The 22194-nt window shown below is 40.5% G+C and overlaps 1 pseudogene; it reads left to right on the top strand.

Annotated features, from left to right (window-relative positions):
* Positions 1–8564: 8564 nt before the first annotated feature.
* On the top strand, positions 8565–19785 carry LOC129645791 (DLA class II histocompatibility antigen, DR-1 beta chain-like; annotated as a pseudogene).
* The last annotated feature ends 2409 nt before the right edge of the window (positions 19786–22194 follow it).

Raw genomic sequence — 22194 nt, 5'->3', positions numbered from 1 at the left:
TATACAATTTCAAGGAAGGAAGTAGAAAGAACAAAAATGCATCATAAAATAATAATGGCTTTATTTACATTACTGAAGTTTTGTCACTCCAAAGATTTTCCTGTTTCCTTTCTTGTTTTTTCTTGGATTTTTTTGTATTCTCTAATTAGGAATATTTGCTTAAACTAGAACAAACCCTTGTTGAACCCATTTCATGGCAGTCTCCTACATCTTTGTGTTTTCAAAGACAAAAACACAAGTTTCTTCATACCATGGGCTACAGAAAGGGGCAAAAAAAATCTAAGAAATATAGGTGACTTGTCAGGGCTTGATGCCCTGATAATTTCTGTAATCCTGTTCTTTTTTCTCTTTTCCTTGTTTTTTTTTTTTTTTTTTAAAGAAAATATCCAATCGTGGGTATTTCTTGAACTCTTTTATTAGGCTAATGATGGGCTTCAACACTTACTGAGTCTAAGCTCCTACGGCTTGCCAATGCAACAGGCCAGTCAGTCAATTGAGAGACAGTGTGTTAGGACAAGGAATAGGGACCTTATTTAGAAAACCAACAGCCCAAGAAGGTGGTGGGCTGCCGGCATTCGAAGTATTGGTTAACTCTGGAGCAATGAACAGCCAAACTTGAGTTCCATAACATTCATTGTGGTGGCATGGGAAATTGGAAAGTAGATGAAATGAAGTATTAGTCGCTCGATTGAGACCTACTCTTTGCGACCCCATGGGCTGTAGCCCACCAGGCTCCTCTGTCCATGGAATTCTCCAGGCAAGAATACTGGAGTGGATTGTTGTTCCCTTCTTCAGAGGAAGTAGATAGAAGACAGAAAAACATCTCTGTAGATTCATGCAAACAAATATAAGTAAAGAAATCAAAGATGTAAAGAAGCTAAAATTTTAAATTTATAGCTGACATGAATTTGACTACCTCCAATAACTACAGGGTATGTATTTCCTTAATTGTTACAAAGAATATCTACAAAATAAACCATATGCTATGGCCATAAAACAAGTTGCACAAAGGGTCACAGGAATACAATCATATAGAATATATTCCCTGACAACAATCTGTTTAAATTATAATTAATAACATTGAGAAAATAGCCAAACTTTTGGCAGTGAGGTAATACACTTCTAAATAATATATGGCTTATGAAAGAACAAATCAAATGAGAAATAAGAAAATATTTTAAAGAAATAGTAAAACAGGTTTTTGAGATTTGTGATATGAAACCAAAACTGTTCCTAAAGAGAAATTTAGAGGTTTAAATGCTTAAATTATAAAAGGACAAATACACAAAAATCAGAGATACAAAAGCTTAAGTTAATCAGGAAAAAGTGAATTTAATTTTAAAAAGTAGAATAAAAAATAATGCAAGAGAGAAAATAAATACAGTTGAAAATTGATGTTTATTAAAAAAAGAAAGAAACAGAGTCAAAAGTTGTTTATTTTATTTTTTTTAATAAACCTCAAAGATTGATAAGGAAAAAAAAGAAGAATCCAAATAATGAACATTTGGAATTTAAAAGATGCAATTCTTTCAGATTCTATAGGTATTAAAAAGATACCAATAGGATATTATAAAGAATTTTGTGCCAGCAGATTTGCTATTTTAGGTGAAATTCATTGAAAGACAGGAAATTTCAAGATTTATTTCTATATAACAAATCATACCTTGAGGTTTATCCAATGAAGAGAGGACTATCACTGCTGCCCCATGACAGCAGTCCCCAGCCTTTTTGGCACCAGGAACCAGTTTCGCAGAAGACAGTTTTTCCATGTACAAGGGCAGTGGGAGAGGGCTATGGTTAAGGCGGTAAATCCAGTGATGGGGAGTGCCAAACTAAGCAGCTTTGCTCACTAGCTGGCTGCTCACCTCCTGCTGTGTGGCCCAGTTCCTAACAGGCCAGTGGTCCACAGCCTGGGGGTTGGAGACCCCTACCCTATGAGATAAGTCTGAATTATCCAGGTTTCTGGTTTTATTTCAGGGCAGATTTGTACAGTCACAATTTTCAACACTTCTTGCTTAGGAAAGCTGTGGAGAATTTTTCTACATCTCTTTGCTTTCGCAAGACGTTTTATAGTTAAACTTCACCGATGATACTTTAACAGTGATTTACCAGAAATGGGCCACAAGTTTTCCCCAACATTTCGTGGCTTACTTCAGTGTTATCAAGACTATCAAGAATTTCACAACACACTTAGTGTGAATCTTCTTATAGCGACTATGTCTTTAACTAACAAAGAGGGACAACCAGAGGCACTCTTAGATGCCCATCTGGGTAAACATTCCAGTGATTTGTCCATATAGGAGCATAACAAGGAGTTTGTTTTGCCGAGCTTGAAAACACATGCCTATAGAACTCTAGGGTGTGGAAAGGATCATGGTCAGACTGGAGATATTGCAATTATCCCAGTTAATAACAGCAGTAGCACCAAAGGAGATGATGACAGCTAAAAGAGGTTAGTTTTAACTCTTGTTCTGGAAGAGTTAAAACCAACTGCTATGTATTTTTCCCAGATGGCAGAATCAATTCCTATAGGACTGATCCTTTTTATCCTTCTGTGTTTTGCATAGTTTACAATTTTTAGAAGTAGTAAGTTTTCCTCACTTTTGGAGAAGTTTAATGCTTCTAATAGTTATTATGTTATCTTTTGCTGTAGTTATTAGAAAACATTCCCTGCCCCCCTCTGGTTAACAATATAGCAAGGTAATTTTTTAAATTAACTGAGCCATTGGTTCTCATTTTAACAATTGACTAGAAGCCTCTGAAAGACTTTTCTTTAAGGTCAGGTCCCAAATTCTGAACTATAAATTCTGGCAGGGTGTCTTTCTCACACAGCTCATCTTTAGATCTCTAGGTGGATGTTTAATAACATCAGTTTTTATACACTTATCTTCCTGGTGTAACTTATGGAATAAACAAATGACCAAATTATGCATCGTAGCAGTTTATTAGTGAGGGCTACACACTAGTAAAGTAATGCTCAAAATTCTCCAAGCCAGGCTTCAACAATATGTGAACCATGAACTTCCTGATGTTCAAGCTGGTTTTAGAAAAGGCAGAGGAACCAGAGATCAAATTGCCAACATCCGCTGGATCATGGAAAAAGCAAGAGAGTTCCAGAAAAACATCTATTTCTGCTTTATTGACTATGCCAAAGCCTTTGACTGTGTGGATCACAATAAGCTGTGGAAAATTCTGAAAGAGATGGGAATACCAGACCACCCGATCTGCCTCTTGAGAAATCTATATGCAGGTCAGGAAGCAACAGTTAGAACTGGACATGGAACAACAGACTGGTTCCAAATAGGAAAAGGAGTACATCAAGGCTGTATATTGTCACCCTGCTTATTTAACTTCTATGCAGAGTACATCATGAGAAACGCTGGACTGGAAGAAACACAAGCTGGAATCAAGATTGCCGGGAGAAGTATCAATAACCTCAGATATGCAGATGACACCACCCTTATGGCAGAAAGTGAAGAGGAACTAAAAAGCCTCTTGATGAAAGTGAAAGAGGAGAGTGAAAAAGTTGGCTTAAAGCTCAACATTCAGAAAATGAAGATCATGGCATCTGGTCCCATCACTTCATGGGAAATAGATGGGGAAACAGTGGAAACAGTGTCAGACTTTATTTTGGAGGGCTCCAAAATCACTACAGATGGTGACTGCAGCCATGAAATTAAAAGACGCTTACTCCTTGGAAGGAAAGTTATGACCAACCTAGATAGCATGTTCAAAAGCAGAGACATTACTTTGCCAACAAAGGTTCATCTAGTCAAGGCTATGGTTTTTCCTGTGGTTATATATGGATGTGAGAGTTGGACTGTGAAGAAGGCTGAGCACCAAAGAATTGATGCTTTTGAACTGTGGTGTTGGAGAAGACTCTTGAGAGTCCCTTGGACTGCAAGGAGATCCAACCAGTCCATTCTGAAGGAGATCAGCCCTGGGATTTCTTTGGAGGGAATGATGCTAAAGCTGAAACTCCAGTACTTTGGCCACCTCATGTGAAGAGTTGACTCATTGGAAAAGACTCTGATGCTGGGAGGGATTGAGGGCAGGAGGAGGAGGGGACGACAGAGGATGACATGGCTGGATGGCATCACTGACTCGATGGACGTGAGTCTCAGTGAACTCCGGGAGTTAGTGATGGACAGGGAGGCCTGGCGTGCTGCGATTCATGGGGTTGCAAAGAGTCGGACACGACTGAGCGACTGATCTAATCTGACATACTCCTCCAACATTCTCAAAATTGCTCTATGATATTGAATGTAATATTCTCCTGGTTGCAACGACACAACTTCCAATTGTACTGAATTCTCACTGGGGTCTGGGGACATAGCTTTTCCTCAAATTCAGGGTCAATAATGATGTTCACCTAACCTCTTCAAAAAGTTTTGAACTTTCCACGTTACTAGAAATATATGTTTCCAAAGTAAGTGAGATACTATTTCTGTTCTATTCCAAAATGTTCATACTCGCACTACATTATACTGATAAATCCTGAGTTGAAAACAAAATTTGATATAGGAATTTGGAGTGCTCTCTTATCATCAGTTAGAAGGAGATTAGTAGGGAGCTATGAGTATCATCAGGAAATGTCAACTCACTCCAGTGTTCTTGCCTAGAGAATCCCAGGGACAGGGGAGCCTGGTGGGCTGCCGTCTATGGGGTCACACAGAGTCGGACACGACTGAAGCAACTTAGCAGCAGCAGCAGCAGCATAAGTATCATCACATAAGAGAAATGCAACTTTTTTTCATTTCCAGAGGAGACTAACAATGCTGGTCATGGGAATATTCTGAATAAACTGTAATTGTACCATATCAGTTCTCTCAATTCATATAAAATGTTGCCATTTGTTAAAAAAAAGTAGTCTGATTGATACATGTATCCATGAATTAAAGTCAGGAGAATGGTTTTGATCTAGGGGCACTATTTTCTTTAGAAATTCAATGTGAGGTTGTATGAGGTAATGGCTGAGCTTATGCGGTTTGGTGTCACCTATCTCTTTGCGACCCCATGTACTATAGTCCTAGGAATTCTCCAGGCCAGAATACTGGAGTGGGTAGCCTTTCCCTTCTCCAGGGGATCTTCTCAACTCAGAGATCAAACCCAGGTCTCCTGCATTGCAGGTGGATTCTTTACCAGCTGAGCCCCAAGGGAAGCCCACAACTTACTAAAACTTGACTCAATGAGGGTTTGTATCCTTGCAAAGGTTGTTTAACCTCTGACAACCATTTTATTCTTACCTATGTATTTTGAGACGACTACTTAAATCACTCAGATGATGTGAGAATTAAATTTTAAAAATGTGTAAAATGCCATTGTGAATTCCGTATACAAAGTCTCAAATATTGCTCAATACATTTTAGGAATTTTAATTGTAGCATGGAGAGTACTCTGTCACTAGACATATTAAGACGTGTAAAGGAGGCTTGCTTATTAGAACTGGGGTGGAGTGTAAATTAACACAACTTTAAACAGGGAGTTGTACTTTAAAGTTCATTCTGCATCTGAGAGATTGTATTTATATTCACATAAAGTGTAAGAAACCTAAAAGTAGAATTATAGTGTTTAAAATTATATAACTATAATAAAGGCTGTAACATAGTTTTTCAATAGCATTCTGTTTTATTTTAAATTGAAGTATAGTTGATATACAATATTATATGATACAGGTATACAACATAGTAATTCACAATTTTAAAAGGTTAAACTCCATTTATAGACATTATAAAATATTAGCTCCACTCCTTCTGTTGTACAATATATCCTTGTAGCTCATTTTTTATTTTATACATAATAATTTGTACCTCTTAACCCCCTTCCCTTTTTTGCCCCTCCTCATTTCCCTCTTCCAACTGGTAACCACTAGCTTGTTCTCTATATCTTTGAATCTGATTCTTTTCGCTATAAATCCTAGTTTGTTTTGGGCTTCCCAGGCGGCACTAGTGGTAAAGAACCCACCTGTCAACGCAGGTAGACATAAGAGACACAGGTTCGATCCCTGGGTTGGGAAGATTCCATGAGGAGGGCATGGCAACCCACTTCAGTATTCTTGCCTGGAGAATCCCATGGACAGAGGAGCCTGGCAGGTTGTAGTCCAGAGGATCGCACAGAGTTGGACACGACTGAAGCGACGTAGCATACAAGCACATGCTAGTTTATTTTAGTTTTTAGATTTCCACATATAAGAGCTATCATACAATATCTGTCTTGTTCTCCCTGACTTCACTTAGTATAACACCACTCCAATTCCATCTATGTTGCTGCAAATGGCAAAATTTCATTATTTTTTGTTGGCTATATATACCACATCTTCTTTATCCATTCATCTGTTGATTGACACTAAACTTGTCTCCATACCTTGGCCATTATAATGAATGCTGCATCGATCATTTTGAATTAGTGTTTTCTTTCCTTTTTCTTTTTAGATATATACTCAGGAATGGAATTGCTGGGTTCTATTTTTAGTTTCTTGAAAAACCTCCATGAAATCTTCCACAGTGGCTGCACCAATTCACATTCCCACCAACAGTGTACGAGTGTTTCCTTTTCTCTACATCCTCTCCAATATGTGTTACTTGTGTTCTTTTTGATGATAACCATTCCTACAGGTGTGAGATTATATCTCATTGTGGTTTTAATTTGCATTTCTTTGATGATCAATGATGTTGAGTATGTGGGCCGCAGTCCATGGGGTCGCTGAGTCAGACACGACTGAGCGACTTCACTTTCACTTTTCACTTTCCTGCATTGGAGAAGAAAATGGCAACCCACTCCAGTGTTCTTGCCTGGAGAATCCCAGGGACGGGGGAGCCTGGTGGGCTGCCGTCTATGGGGTTGCACAGAGTCGGACACGACTGAAGCGACTTAGCAGCAGCAGCAGTGGCCATCTGTATGTCTTCTTTAGAAAAATACATATTCAGGTATTTTGCTCATTTTTAAATTGGGTTGTTTGGTTTTTTAATTTAATTTTGAGTTATATGAGCTGTTTATATATTTTTGATATTAATTCCTTATCATTTATGCTATTAGCAAATATTATCTACCATTCAGTCTTTTCATTTTGTGAATGGTTTCCTTTACTATGCAAAAACTTTTAGGTTTAATTAGGTCCCATTTGTTTATTTTTGCTTTTATTCCCTTTGCGTTAGGAGTCAGGTCCATAAAATTCTGCTATGATCTATGTCAAAGAATGTTCTGCCTATGTTTTTGTCTAGAACTTATGTGGTTTCTGGTCTTACATTTAAGCCTTAATCCATTTTGAGTTTATTTTTGTATATGGTGTTAGAGAATGCTCTGATTTCATTTTTTTTACATGGAGCAGCCCTGTTTTCCCAGCACTAATTATTGAAGAGACTGTCTTTTCTACATTGTATATTTTTGTCTCCTTTTCATAGTGTTCTATTTCTTGAACACATCATAATAAATTTAAGAGCAAGGTCTTTTCATATCTTTCCTTAGGATAAAGCACAAGAGGAGATGTATTTAGGGGACATATTTCCAATAAAATGAGGAAATCATAATGAGCACTGGAAGTAAAAAATTGAACACATTTTCATACAAACACTAATTATGCTAAAACTGAGTTATAGGGCCAGAGATTGACTTTGAGTCCTTTATCAATTCTTCAGTTCCTTGCATATTTTGATTTGGACAGTTGGCCTTTTCACACTGTTAGATTGTGTACTCTACAAAGGTATCTTTAATACCTTCTAGTCCACGAGATTGTCTCTTTTAAGCTTCTTTATGTGTTTTCTGGAGGTGTCACTAAAGTCAGTGACAGTATAAGGAGTCATATTTGAAAAACCTTTTTACTCGGGTTAAATTATTGTCTAGCTTTAAATTTTCTTTAGTTTATTGAGACGTCTCAAGCTGTTAGGAGGGACAGGCTGCTGTCTAATCAACAGCGATAATTCTGTCATATCATCAGTTACCAGGAGATACTATTCCTTGAGGAGTCCACAGAATCACAGCACTTTTCAGTACTGAAGCAACTGAAAGGTCACAGTGCCTTCATTTCAACTGTAGAGGGTAAGTAATTCCCCCAAATCTGTAAGACTAAGTTGCAGTGAAACAAGGGACTGATTAAAGGTATCCTAACTTGCACTCATTTTCTATCCACCACCTCAACTTCTAAACACATCCACACATACTTGTCAAAATAGCCCTTTCCAAATGCAGAGGAAAGAAACCATCCTAAAAGTCAAACTGCTGTATATTAATAATTCACTGGACAGCATACGATGGCTCACTACAGGGGCCCAATTAAAATGTTTCATATGTGACTGGACAAACCTTTGAAGTAATAAATGAAAACCATTTAAGAGAAAAAATTCTAAAGTTTCAGAAGAGGACTCTCATACTAAATTTCTGATCAGCAACTGATGATGCTTCTCATCTCTGGTGCTGATTGGTTCTCCAATACTGAGCTCACCCAATCCAGGAACAAAGATATGAGCCCTTAGTTGGTATCACTTGGAATGTTGGTGGAGGAGGGCTCATGTCTTCACTAAATGAGACTTCCCTGCTCCCCCACACCTTGTCGTTTCCTGTTCTCCAGCATGGTGTGATTGTGCTTCCCCAGAGGCTCCTGGATGGCAGCTCTGACAGTGGTACTGATCGTGATGAACCCTCCCCTGGCTTGGGCCAGGGACACCCCCACATAAGTGTCTGCCTTGGGGCGGGGGGTGAGCTATCATGGGATGGGGGAAGGAAGGGAGCTAGCTTTGTCACTGTGTTCAGGCCATGTCCCTTAAAATTGTGACATATTCTTCATACCTATATATAGTGGCTAAGCTGGGTCTGAATAATTGGTAACATTTCTGATGTTCATATGTAATATCAGTGCGCCTTATGGAATATTTCAATATGTAGGGGAAATTTTAATTCATTTCACATTTATTATTTGAAAATTTCCATAAAGATTTACACTATGTACTAGAGATCATGGCTATGTGTTGAGGAACATGAATTCTTCTCTGGAGTTTATTATCAATTTTATTATCAAGTTGAGCTTTGGTTGCCAAATAAAATATAGGACAGTCAGTTACATTTAAATTTGAATTTCAAATAAACAGCAAATAATTTATCCAGAATCTTTAATTGGGCACACTGTATTTTTATTTGCTAAATGGCACGTGGCCAAGGGATGGCCAACTATATGTATGGCCATACATATAGTTCTGTTACTATATAGACAGAACATGACTGTGGACTAACATTGCTCACCACAACCATGTAGGTTGATATATATAAGCTACAGTGAACAGCAACTTCACACTTTATTTTTTAACTTTCTTGTCTGTTAAGTAGGACCTCAGAGGATTTGTGAAAAGTAAGACATGGATGGTTTGATCCAGGTTCCTTTCCTCCCTAAAATCATACCTAAAGGGCTGGAGAGCTTTAGGAAGGTCTGTTCAGTTTTGCTAAACTGTCTAATCGAGAATGTCATCTTTTCTTAGTTTCCCCCTTCCGAGGGGACTTGATTACAGAAGTGAGAGTTCTATATCTGACCAAGGCTGGTGATTTGATATCTACTAGTATTATTGAGAGTAGGGAATCAAAAGTTAGAAAATGAGTTAGTTTGGTCCATTGTACTGGATGAAATGGCTGTGGCTGAAATTTACTACTAAATATAAGTAATGGCTCAGTGGAATGAAAATCAAGAAGGATGATGATGATGTGCGGAATAAATTAACATGGCTTAGTGACTGGGACTTCCAGGTGGCACTAGTGGTAAGGAGATTTAAGAGGTGCGGGATCGACCCCTGGATGGGGAAGATCCCCTGGAGGAAGGCATGGCAACCCAGCTCAGTATTCTTGCCTGGAGAATCCTATGGACAGAAGAACCTGGCAGGCTACCATCCATGGTGTAGCAGAGATGGACACAGCTGAAGCACAACTTAGCACACATGTACTGACTTGTTGACAAGGCAAAGAAATCAGTAAACCTTCCTTTCAAACAAATTCAGTAACAAATGTGCTGGAAAAATAGCTTTGCACTGGGTCCAGATTTTAAGAAAACACATTTAATGTAACATCAATGTTTTTAACAGATATAATATTGCATTTAAAATGCAGTTCTCAACATATCATCATTAACAATGTTTTTCTTTTTTAATTACAGATTTTTCAGATGGTTTACCCCATGATTCTTATCCAGAGACAGTACATCCCTTTCATCTCCTTCCTTTGCCAAGCAACTTTAGGCAATATCTGGGGCTATTTTTTATTGTCACAACTGGCGGATTGTTCTGATATCTATCAGAGTATAGAAGCCAGAGATGCAGGAAAACAGACTAAAATGTTCAAAACAGCACATTCACAGCAAAGAATTACCTGATCCAAAAATGTCAACAGTGTTGAAGTTGAAAACATTGAATTGTACTGTGTTATATCTAAAAAGTCTAGACCCATACTTTTACTCACCTTTCAATTCAATTCCTTACTTTACCATGTTTTTACCAAAAAAGCTAGGCAGTTGTATACAGTCACCATTTTCTTGAACTTGTTCAATCAATGCAAGTTCAGTTCAGTTCAGTTCAATCACTCAGTCATGTCCGACTTTTTATGATGCCATCCAACCATCTCATCCTCTGTCTTCCCCTTCTCCTCCTGCCTTCAATCTTACCCAGCATCAGGGTCTTTTCCAATGAGTCCGTTCTTCACATCAGGTGGCCAAAGTATTGGAGTTTCAGTTTCAGCATCAGTCCTTCCAATGAATATTCAGGACTGATTTCCTTTAGGATGGACTGGTTGGATCTCCTCACAGTTCAAGGGACTGTCAAGAGTCTTATCCAGCGCCACAGTTTAAAAGGATCAATTCTTCGGTGCTCAGCTTTCTGTACAGTCCAACTCTCACATCCATATATGACTACTGGAAAAACCATAGCTTTGACTAGACAGACTTTGTTGGGAAAGTAATGCCTCTGCTTTTTAATAAGCTGTCCGGGTTGGTCATAGCTTTCTTTCAAGGAGCATCTTTTAATTTCATGGCTGCATTCACCACCTGCAGTGATTTTGGAGCCCCCCAAAATAAAGTCTGTCACTGTTTCCATTGTTTCTGCATCTATTTGCCATGAAGTAATGGGACCGGATGCCATCAGATCAAATCAGATCAGTCGCTCAGTTGTTTCCAACTCTTTGCGACCCCATGAATCGCAGTACGCCAGGCCTCCCTGTCTATCACCAACTCCCGGAGTTCACTCAGACTCATGTCCATCGAGTCAGTGATGCCATCCAGCCATCTCATCCTCTGTCATCCCCTTCTCCTCCTGCCCCCAATCCCTCCCAGCATCAGGGTCTTTTCTAATGACTCAACTCTTCGCATGAGGTGGCCAAAGTACTGGAGTTTCAGCTTTAGCATCATTCCTTCCAAAGAACACCCAGGCTGATCTCCTTTAGAATGGACTGATTGGATCTCCTTGCAGTCCAAGGCACTCTCAAGAGTCTTCTCCAACACCACAGTTCAAAAGCATCAATTCTTCGGCACTCAGCCTTCTTCACAGTCCAACTCTCACATCCATACATGACCACAGGAAAAACCATAACCTTGAGTAGATGAACCTTTGTTGGCAAAGTAATGTCTTTGCTTTGGAATATGCTATCTAGGTTGGTCATAACTTTCCTTCCAAGGAGTAAGCGTCTTTTAATTTCATGGCTGCAGTCACCATCTGCAGTGATTTTGGAGCCCCCCAAAATAAAGTCAGCCACTGTTTCCACTGTTTCCCCATCTATTTCCCATGAAGTGATGGGACCGGATGCCATGATCTTCGTTTTCTGAATGTTGAGCTTTAAGCCAACTTTTTCACTCTCCACTTTCACTTTCATCAAGAGGCTTTTGAGTTCCTCTTCACTTTCTGCCATAAGGGTGGTGTCATCTGCATATCTGAGGTTATTGATACTTCTCCCGGCAATCTTGAATCCAGCTTGTGTTTCTTCCAGTCCAGCGTTTCTCATGATGTACTCTGCATATAAGTTAAATAAGCAGGGTGACAATATACAGTTTGACATACTCCCTTTCCTATTTGGAACAGTCTGTTGTTCCATGTCCAGTTCTAACTGTTGCGTCCTGACCTGCATACAGATTTCTCAGGAGGCAGGTCAGGTGGTCTGGTATTCCCATCTCTTTCAGAATTTTCAACAGTTTATTGTGATCCACACAGTCAAAGGCTTTGGCATGGTCAATAAAGCAGAAATAGATGTTTTTCTGGAACTCTCTTGCTTTTTCCATGATCCAGCGGATGTTGGCAATTTGATCTCTGGTTCCTCTGCCTTTTCTAAAACCAGCTTGAACATCAGGAAGTTCATGGTTCACATATTGCTGAAGCCTGGCTTGGAGAATTTTAAGCATTACCTTACTAGCGTGTGAGATGAGTGCAATTGTGTGGTAGTTTGAGCATTCTTTGGCATTGCCTTTCTTTGGGATTGGAATGCAAACTGACCTTTTCCAGTCCTGTGGCCACTGCTGAGTTTTCCAAATGTGCTAGCCTATTGAGTGCAGCACTTTCACAGCATCATATTTCATTTGAAATAGCTCAACTGGAATTCCATCACCTCCACTAGCTTTGTTCGTAGTGATGCTTTCTAAGGCCCACTTGACTTCACATTCCAGGATGTCTGGCTCTAGGTCAGTGATCACACCATCATGATTATCTGGGTTGTGAAGATCTTTTTTGTACAGTTCTTCTGTGTATTCTTGCCATCTCTTCTTAATGTCTTCTGCTTCTGTTAGGTCCATACCATTTCTGTCCTTTATCGAGCCCATCTTTGCATGAAATGTTCCGTTGGTATCTCTAATTTTCTTGAAGAGATCTCTAGTCTTTCCCATTCTGTTGTTTTCCTCTATTTCTTGGCACTGATCGCTGAGGAAGGCTTTCTTATCTCATCTTGCTATTCTTTGGAACTCTGCATTCAGATGCTTATATCATTCCTTTTCTCCTTTACTTTTTATTCTCTTCTTTTCACAGCTATTTGTAAGGCCCCCCCAGACAGCCATTTTGCTTTTTTGCATTTCTTTTCCATGGGGATGGTCTTGATCCCTGTCTCCTGTACAATGTCACTAACCTCATTCCATAGCTCATCAGGCACTCTATCTATCAGATCTAGGCCCTTAAATCTATTTCACACTTCCACTGTATAGTCATAAGGGATTTGATTTAGGTCATACCTGAATGGTCTAGTGGTTTTCCCTTCTTTCTTCAATTTAAGTCTGAATTTGGCAATAAGAAGTTTTGTCAAGAGGCTCTTTAGTTCTTCTTTGCTTTCTGCCATAAGGGTGGTGTCATCTGCATATCTGAGGTTATTGATATTTCTCCTGGCAGTCTTGATTCCAGCTTGTGCTTCTTCCAGCCCAGCGTTTTTCATGATGTATTCTGCATATAAGTTAAATAAGCAGAGTGACCATATGCAGCCTTGACATACTCTTTTCCCAATTTGGAACTAGTCTGTTGTTCCATGTCCAGTTCTAACTGTCGCTTCTTAACCTGCGTACAGATTTCTCAGGAGGCTGGTCAAGTGGTCTGGTATTCCCATCTCTTGAAGAATTTTCCAGAGTTTGTGGTGATCCACACAGTCAAAGACTTTGGCATAGTCTATAAAGCAGAAGTAGATGTTTTCCTGGAACTCTCTACATTTTTATTTTTTACTTTATTCAATGTTTTTCAATATTGCATGAGTTCATCATCTGTTAACTTTCAACAACTTGCTTTTGTAAGTCATAAGTAGTAGTGACTGCACAAATTTTTCAGTAAAATGTTTCAATCTTCTGTAGTAATTGTATATTCTATGTTATTGAAAGGGCTTCCCAGGTGGCTCAGTGGTACAGAATCTGTCTGCCATGCAGGAGACACGAGTTCGATCCCTCTGTCAGGAAGATCCCCTGGAGAATAAAATAGCAACTTACTCCAGTATTCTCACCTGGGAAATGTCATGGACAAAGGAGCCTTTGCGGGCTACAGTCCCTGGGGTCACAAAAGAGTCAGACATGACTTAGTGGCTAATCAACATATTGAAATTGTTAAATATTTTCATTTATTCATCTTAATCGCAGGATTATTCTTTAACTCTGTTTTGACATTTTCACAGTTCAATTAAACAGAAAGATAAAAGAAAAATATATACATATATATGATATAAAGGGGTATTTATGCATGTGTGTGTGTTAGTCACTCAGTTGGGTCCAACTCTTTGTGACCCCATGGACTGCAGCCTTCCAGGCTCCTCTGCCCATGGAATTATCCAGGCAGGAATGCTGGAGTGGGTAGCTTTTTGCTTCTCCAGGGGATCTTTGCAACCCAGGGGTTGAACCCATGTCTCCTGTATTGCAGGCAGATTCTTTACCATCTGAGCCAATCCCAAATATATGCATACATATATGTATGATGTTTAAAATATTGATTCCCTGGAGGAGGAAATCGCGGCCCACTCCAGTATTCTTGCCTGGGAAGTCCGATTGTCAGAGGAGCCTGGTGAGCTACAGTCCATGGGGTCACAAAGAGTTGGACATGACTGAGCAACTAAGCACGCACACGCACACGCGCGTGCGCACACACACACACACACACAGCCTTTAGAGAGGTACAACAATTTGAGCTCCTGGCAGCCACTATGGATTCCTATCAGTGAGATAGCTTTGGACTGTGAAGTATTTTCTTACTTGAATCCTTATTTTTAAAGGTCTTCTTAATAATCACACTTAAAAGGAATCCCTTTTATGATCACAAATTATTACCTGCTTATCAGAAAGCTTGTAGTTTAGTTGCTAAGCAATGTCTGATTCTTCGCAACCCCATAGACTATACATACATACATACATACATTAAGTCACTCAGTCGTGTCCGACTCTTTGTGAGCCCATGTACTGCAGCCCACCAGGCTCCTCTGTCCATGGGATTCTCCGGGCAGGAGTACTGGAGCGGGTTGCCATTTCCTTCTCCAGGGGATCTTCTCGACCCAGGAATCGAACCCATGTCTCCTGCATTGCAGGCACACACAGGCAGACACTTTAACCTCTGAGCCACAAGGAAGCCCAAGTTTGGGGGGAAAGTGAAGTTGTTTCTGCCTATAGCCCACCACAAAATTCCTCTGTCCATAGAATCTTCCTGGCAAGAATACCACAGTGGGTTGCCATTTCCTTCTCCAGGGGATCTTCCCCACCCAGGGATTGAACCTGGGTCTCCTGCACTGCAGGTGGATTCTTTACCAACCGAGCCACCTTTTGATAAGGGAAGCCCAACTTATCAAAAAAACTTAAAGACAATAAAAAATTCTACTGAAAAAAAAAATAAAATATTGAAAATATAGAAGCACATATGATGATAAGAACTGAAACACATCTAACCTTCTCAGGTCAGATCTTCCAAATGGATTTTTGCACCAATTTTTTTTAATCTGGTTTTCTGAGTTTTTTGGATTTAGAAATGCTATTGTGGGATTTTGGACCTGTATTGCGATGTTACTTTTAATATCCTCAAAACTCTTCAGTAGTTTCTCATTATATTTTTCGATACCATAAAGCCAAAATCCTAACACACCCAGCTCCCTGTGATTTCTCTTCTTTACTCTCCTTCCTCTCATTCTCAGTGCTCCAGTGAACTGTTTTCTTGTCATTTCTTGAACTGATGAAGAAATTCATCAATTCTTTCATATTTTGGTCCATTGTATTATTTTATCTAAAATGTGACTCCTTTTTCCCAAAAGTGAGATTCATACCCACTTTTTCTCTAGCTCATATCCACTTAATCTTTCATATCACATCATCGCCATCTTCCTTTAGACATTACTTCTTTGGCACCCTAATGTAATTTAGATCATCCTGTAATTCTGTTATAAATTTGCACATTTCTCTTTTGACATTTCTCACTCTCATATAAATCCTTGTATGGTTGAATTTTTTCCATCACTTTTACTAGATATTAAGCTTCTTAGGATTCTTAGGGGGCAGCGCAGGCCTGAAGCTCACCAGTAAAGAAGTTAAATGCTCTGGAGGAAGAGCTAAAGAACTTGTGGGGGTGAGAGGAGGGAGTCATGAGTGTCTTTCTGGTTGGGGCTTCAGGGAAGGGTGGTGATGGGGAAAATCCAGTCAACCACTGAAGCCACTTGGAGAACAGAGGGGGCTCCTCTGCCCACCTTCGCCTCCCTCCACTGTATGCAGATGAAAGAAGGACCCGTGGTAGTTCAGGGGTGCCTGTGGAGCCAATGAGGGAGCCCTAGTGGCCCTCCTGTGCTTGGGCAGCCCCCATTGTTGGCCATCACATCAGCTCCTTCCTGGAAGCCCACCAGGGTGACCGAATCCTGCTGTTCCCACAGCACATTTGATGGTGCAGGGCAAGTCCAAGTGTCATTTCTCCATCCAGACTGAGCAGGTGCGGTTCTTGGCCAGATACTTCTATAACCAGAAGGAGTTGGTGCATTTTGACAGTGACGACGTGGGTGAGTTCAGGGCAGTGACCGAGCTGGGCAGGCTCTTTGCTGAGAGTTGGAGTCACCAGAAGGACTTTGTGGAGTGGACACGGGCTGTGGTGGACACGTTTTGCAGACACAACTACTGGGTTGGTGAGAGCTTCACGGTGCAGCAGCAAAGTGAGCGTGGGGGTGGGCGGCCAGGGGACTGGGGACAGTGTGTGTGTGTGTGTGTGTGTGTGTGAGAGAGAGAGAGAGAGAGAGAGAGAGAGAGAGACAAAGAGATAGAGAGACTGAGTCCCGGTGAATGTGTTGTATTATGAGCAAGTATGCTTAAGGAGGGTTCCTGTGAGAGCATGTTGCCTGGAGAAATGACACTCGGACTTGCCCTGCACCATCAAATGTGCTGTGGGAACACCAGGATTTGGTCACCCTGGTGGGCTCCCAGGAAGGAACTGATGTGACGGCCACCAATGAGGGCTGCCCAAGCGCAGGAGGGCCACTAGGGCTCCCTCATTGGCTACAGACACCCCTCAACTACCACGGGTTCTTCTTTCATCTGCCTGTGCGACTTTGTCGGTTATTGTGAAAGGAAAGAGACAGTGTGTGTGGTGGGGGGAGTACCCTGGAATCTGGGAGGACCAGGAGGGAGGCTGTGTGGGGGGAGGGGGGAGGGGTGCAGAAGGGAGACTCCAGGCATCCTTGATGGTCCTTCTGGGAGAAAAGAGGTGAGGCAGGGGAGTCAACACAGGTGGGTGGGTGGTTAGAGACGCGGGAGGGGACTTCAAGGTGTCTGTGGTTGTGGGGAGGGTTTGGGAGACGAGAGGTGAGGAATGTTCAAGGATTGGCAGCATGTGAGGAGAGTCACACCTGCTCTAGGTACACACCCTCTTAATACTGACCCCCCAGAAATAAGAAGTGTGCAGGTGTCTGTGTGCAGAAGCATTTCATTGACAAAGAGCTAGCAGACTAATTCTTGAGAGATGGGGAACTTCTGAAGCACTTCTGATTATTCTAAGGCTTTGTTTATGTCTAAATTTCTTGCTTTTTTGGTTTTCTTTATATGTACTTTTACATAGTTGAAATGCTTGTGAAACCAGCTTTCTGAATTATATTGATAGCTTTGCCACTTAACACACTGTTCCTTTTTTTATAATGAATGCTAATAGTATTTGTGTGGTTACATATTTATTTTTATAGTTGTAAAATATATATTACATTCCCTTTTGTTAGATATTTCTTTCATTATAGCCAAATACTTAATTTAAAATTTACTTTTTAAAATTTTTAATTAAAAATTTTTTATTTCCAAGATTCTTGAACATTTCTCACATATTTATTGGCTAATTGTTATTACTGCCTTAAGAATTACATATTGTCTCTTATCTCTCTGGTCCTAGTATTTTCCTCTGTGATTTTATGGGTTCTTTATGTGTTAAGATGAACACATTGATGATTTTCTCCAGTTTGTGGTTTATATTTTGATTCAGTTCATTATTTTCCATTTTAGAAATTTAAATATTTTAATTTAATGTAATAGACTGAGAAAATGTTAGTAATGGTTTACCATCAATCTTAAATCGTATTTTGTGAAATTGTAAAAATGTTTTCCCCCAGGTTTCTCCTTCTTGTTTTTGTTTGTTTGTTTGTTTTAACTGTGTTTATTGTGGCTGGTGGAGTTAAGAATGAGGCACTAAGACCATGTTTCAGTGAATTCCAAACCCTGTCCCAAACTGAGGTGCTCTGAAGTGTGAGTGCCTGGACACAGCTTTCCCAGGATTTCATATTCTATCTCTACACTTACCCCACTACTCTTTCCTAAGTTATCCACATTACTTTGAACCATATTTTCTCTCTAATGAAATAAAAATAATATGTAGCTAACACATATTGAAGGCTAAATTCCAGTTGTGGCTTAACATACTTTAGGTGCAGTCATCCTTAGATAACCTTCAGAGATCACTTTGTATTATTATCCTCCTTGGTAGGTCATAAAGCTGAGACACAGAGAATGCGAATATTACACTAGGATCCCTCAGTAAGAGAGAGAGAGCTTGGAACTGATCCCAGGCAGCATGGTTACACAAGTTGTGCTATTAATGAATATACAATTGCTTTGCAAAAAATTGTAAACACTTCAATTGAATAATGAATAAATGGTTCATTGGATAAAGAAACCCACAAATTTCCTCCACATCTCTCAAATCTAATGTGTTCACACTGTAAGGATTAAAGACAAGGCTCATGGCACTAACTGATATTTGGCCACATGGCCAGTTCTAGCGGGGCCTGTCCAAGCCTGCAGTCTGGAACAGCAGACTAAATGAAGAAAGGCAGCCAGTCAGGGAGACTTAATGTCTCCTTCACTTAGTCCCTCTGCTTTTTTCCTCCTAGTGGAGCCTGCAGTGACTGTGTATCCTGCAAAGACCCAGCCTCTGCAGCACCACGACCTCCTGGTCTGCTCTGTGAATGGTTTCTATCCAGGACACATTGAAGTCAGGTGGTTCCAGAATGGCCATGAAGAGACTGGAGTGATCTCCACAGGCCTGATCCAGAATGGAGACTGGACCTTCCAGACCGTGGTGATGCTTGAAGCAGTTCCTCAGAGTGGAGAGGTCTACACCTGCCAAGTGGATCACCCCAGCAGGACGAGCCCTCTCACAGTGGAATGGAGTGACAAGCTTTCTGATCTCGTAAGTTCCTCACCCACCAAGGAGGGGGCTTGCTTACCTCTGAGTGTCAGGTTTCTCCTCGCTCCACACCATATTTTTTATTTGTTTCATGCTGTTTCTTTCTTAGCACAAATTGTTGGGGAGTAGCTCTGTGATATCCTGTGATAGAAATCCTCTGATAGTTTACAGATATGCTTTGATAGTTTCTATCAATACCTATACCTGCTGGTGAGACAGTTCTTCCTGGCAGGCAGAGAAGAGGTGTCCCTGCTCTGAGTCTCCATGATATCACAGTTCATCAGTCCCCTTTGTTGGGCTGGACTTGTACATCTAATGCTGTTGCTCTGGGTTCACTGTTATTTGAGAAGGAGCACATCCTCTATAATGTAGGGACCTTCTTGATATGAGAGGAGTCCACTTTCAGCGCTGCCTTTTATTAGCTCTGTCATACTAGACAAGCTACTTTACATTTTTGAGTCCCAGGCTCCACAACCATGAGATGGAGAAGTCATGGCTTTATGTCAGGGTTGTGATGTTTAAATGAGTTCGATGCCTTAAACCTAGCTACTCTGTGTGATTTTTAATCTCTTTTTTGTAATGACCAAGTATTCTAATTCTTCCAGGCAACCTTCTTATCCCATCCTCAAAGCTTAGGGAAGTTGGATTGGGATAAAGATCACTGAAACTGACTTCTTTTCTAGGGGCATGATCTGACTCTGCTCAGAGCAGGATGATGAGTGGAGTCAGGGGCTTTGTTCTGGGTGTGCTCTTCCTTGGGATCAGGTTGTTCATCTACTTTAGGAATCAGAAAGGTAAGGATCCTGTTGGCAGCTGATACTCACTTTTGAGTGAAGAAATATGGCTTTGCTCAGTTAGTTCTCTGTATATCAATGAACTCATCTAAAGCCTTTCCTTCCCTTGCGTGCATGCCTGCTAAATCACTTCAGTCATATTTGACCCTGTGATCCCATGGACTGTAGCCTGCCAGGCTCCTCTTTTCATAGGATTCTCCAGGCAAGAATACTGGAGTGGGTTGCCATGCCCTCCTCTAGGGGATTTTCCCCACCTAAGGATCGAACCCACTTCTCTTATGTCTCCTGCATTGACAGGCAGGTTCTTTACCATTAGATCTACCTGGGAAGCCCCTATTGACCTCAATTTCCTGAAAGTCTAGGATTCAATAGGCCTTGGAAACTTAGAAACTTATGTTTGAAACATAAGAGATTATGACATTTAGAGATAAGAAAAAGCTTAGCATGCATGGTGATTTAGGGTGGAGACCCTGGGACAGATGGACACTAAGACTGATGAAATTACATTCCATTTGTGAGAGGAAAGCTTCATGCTCTTGATGTCTGCTCTCCTGTTTGGCCTTGCAGGTTGGCCTCATGTGATGTGGGCTGTGGTATTAGAGAAATCTTAGAAGACTGATCTGGGCTTGGGGACACTGTGTTTTAGAGACTGACTTTCCTCCATTTATTATAAGTATATTTCTTCCCTTCTCTTTCCCAAAACACTCTGGACTTCAGCCAACAGGTAATGCTCTTTAATTCTCTTTTAAACTAGTATTTACTCTCTCCATAACAGATGGTAGGGGGTAACAAGACTGGAAAGAGAAATAATAGAAAAGATTTTGAATCGGACTTTGATCAGGCAGTTGATATTAAAGCTTCTTCTCTCCACTAAACAGGAAGGACTGTGCTCTAAGGTAGCTTTGGCTCAGGAAGACATAAGAATTTGCTTTCCTTCTTAATATAATGCTTTAACATGATGCCCTGAAAGAGCATGCGTGCACACACACACACAGACAAAGCCTGCTTGCTGAGTTAGATCTGAAAACAACCCTCTCCACTGTCTTTTGCAGGACTCCTAAGCTGAAGTGAAGATGGTAACGCTCAAGCAAAAACCCTCTACCAGCTTCTTTGCATCATAAAAAGATTTCTTGATTAGCTCTTACTCTTCTTCAGAGAGTGCCTTCTTAGGATCTGGTTTGCTCTTATTCCAGTGACCCTGCTGAAAATGTTCACCTTGATGGCTTCTTCAGTCCCCAATCTTAACCTGGAAGTTCTTAAATTGAAGGCAACACCATATCTTCATTTTTCCTAGCACCTTTCTGTTTTCAGCTTTTACTGCCTTCTGTGTATCTGAACTCTTCTTCTGCCAACATTGCTTTATAATGTCTTTATCAAATAAATATGGAGTGAAAATCTTCTGCTTCACATAGTGTCAGGGAGTAAAATGTAAAAGGAAAAATGTAAAGAAAGAGTCAATTGCAATCTAATGATGTTTTTATTTATTTTCCTGTAGTTTGGTCACATTTGAAAGGTTCTTTGCTTTAGATCCCATTTTAACTTGAGTTTTCTACATTTTGTCATTAGGTAAGTTTTCCTGAGCTAAGAGAAAGTCCTTAATGAACTCATTTCATTGTGGTCTCCTACATCTTTGTGTTCTCAAAGACAAACACAGACATTCCTTTACACCGTGGAATACAGAAAGCGTCGTGTCTGACTCTTTGCAACCCCATGGACTGTAGCCTGCCAGGCTTCTCTGTCCATGGAATTCTCCAGGCAAGAATACTTGAGTGGGTTGCCATTTCCTTCTCCAGGGGATCTTCCCGACCTAGGGATAGAACCCATGCCTCCTGGCTTGCAGGCTGATTCTTTACCACATAAATCATTGTGAAAATATAATTGTAAGTCAGTATATAGTTCTAAATTCCATATATTTTAATAATATTAAGGAGTTGGATAGATTTCAGAGATAGATAACTTAACTGGTTAAAGTGAAAGTGTTAGTCACTCAGTTGTGTCCAACTCTCTGTGACCCCATGGTCTGTCCCTGGAAATCTTCAGGCAAGAATACTGAAGTGGGTTGCCTTTCCCTTTTCCAGTGGATCTTCCTGACCTAGGGATCACACCCGGCTCTCCTGTATTGTAGGCAGATTCTTTATTGTCGGAGCTACCAGGGAATTGTTTGAGAAGATGATTCAGTTCAGTCAGTTCAGTTAAGTAGCTCAGTCATGTCCAACACTTTGGGACCTCATGGACTGCAGCACACCAGGCTTCCCTGTCCATCAACAACTTGCAGAGTTTACTCAAACTCTTGTTCATTGAGTTGG

The sequence above is a fragment of the Bubalus kerabau genome, chromosome 3 (assembly GCF_029407905.1).
Source record: "Bubalus kerabau isolate K-KA32 ecotype Philippines breed swamp buffalo chromosome 3, PCC_UOA_SB_1v2, whole genome shotgun sequence".
Taxonomy (NCBI): domain Eukaryota; kingdom Metazoa; phylum Chordata; class Mammalia; order Artiodactyla; family Bovidae; genus Bubalus; species Bubalus kerabau.
The sequence above is the reverse complement of the archived record's forward strand: the minus strand, read 5'-3'. Positions and strand labels throughout refer to the sequence as shown.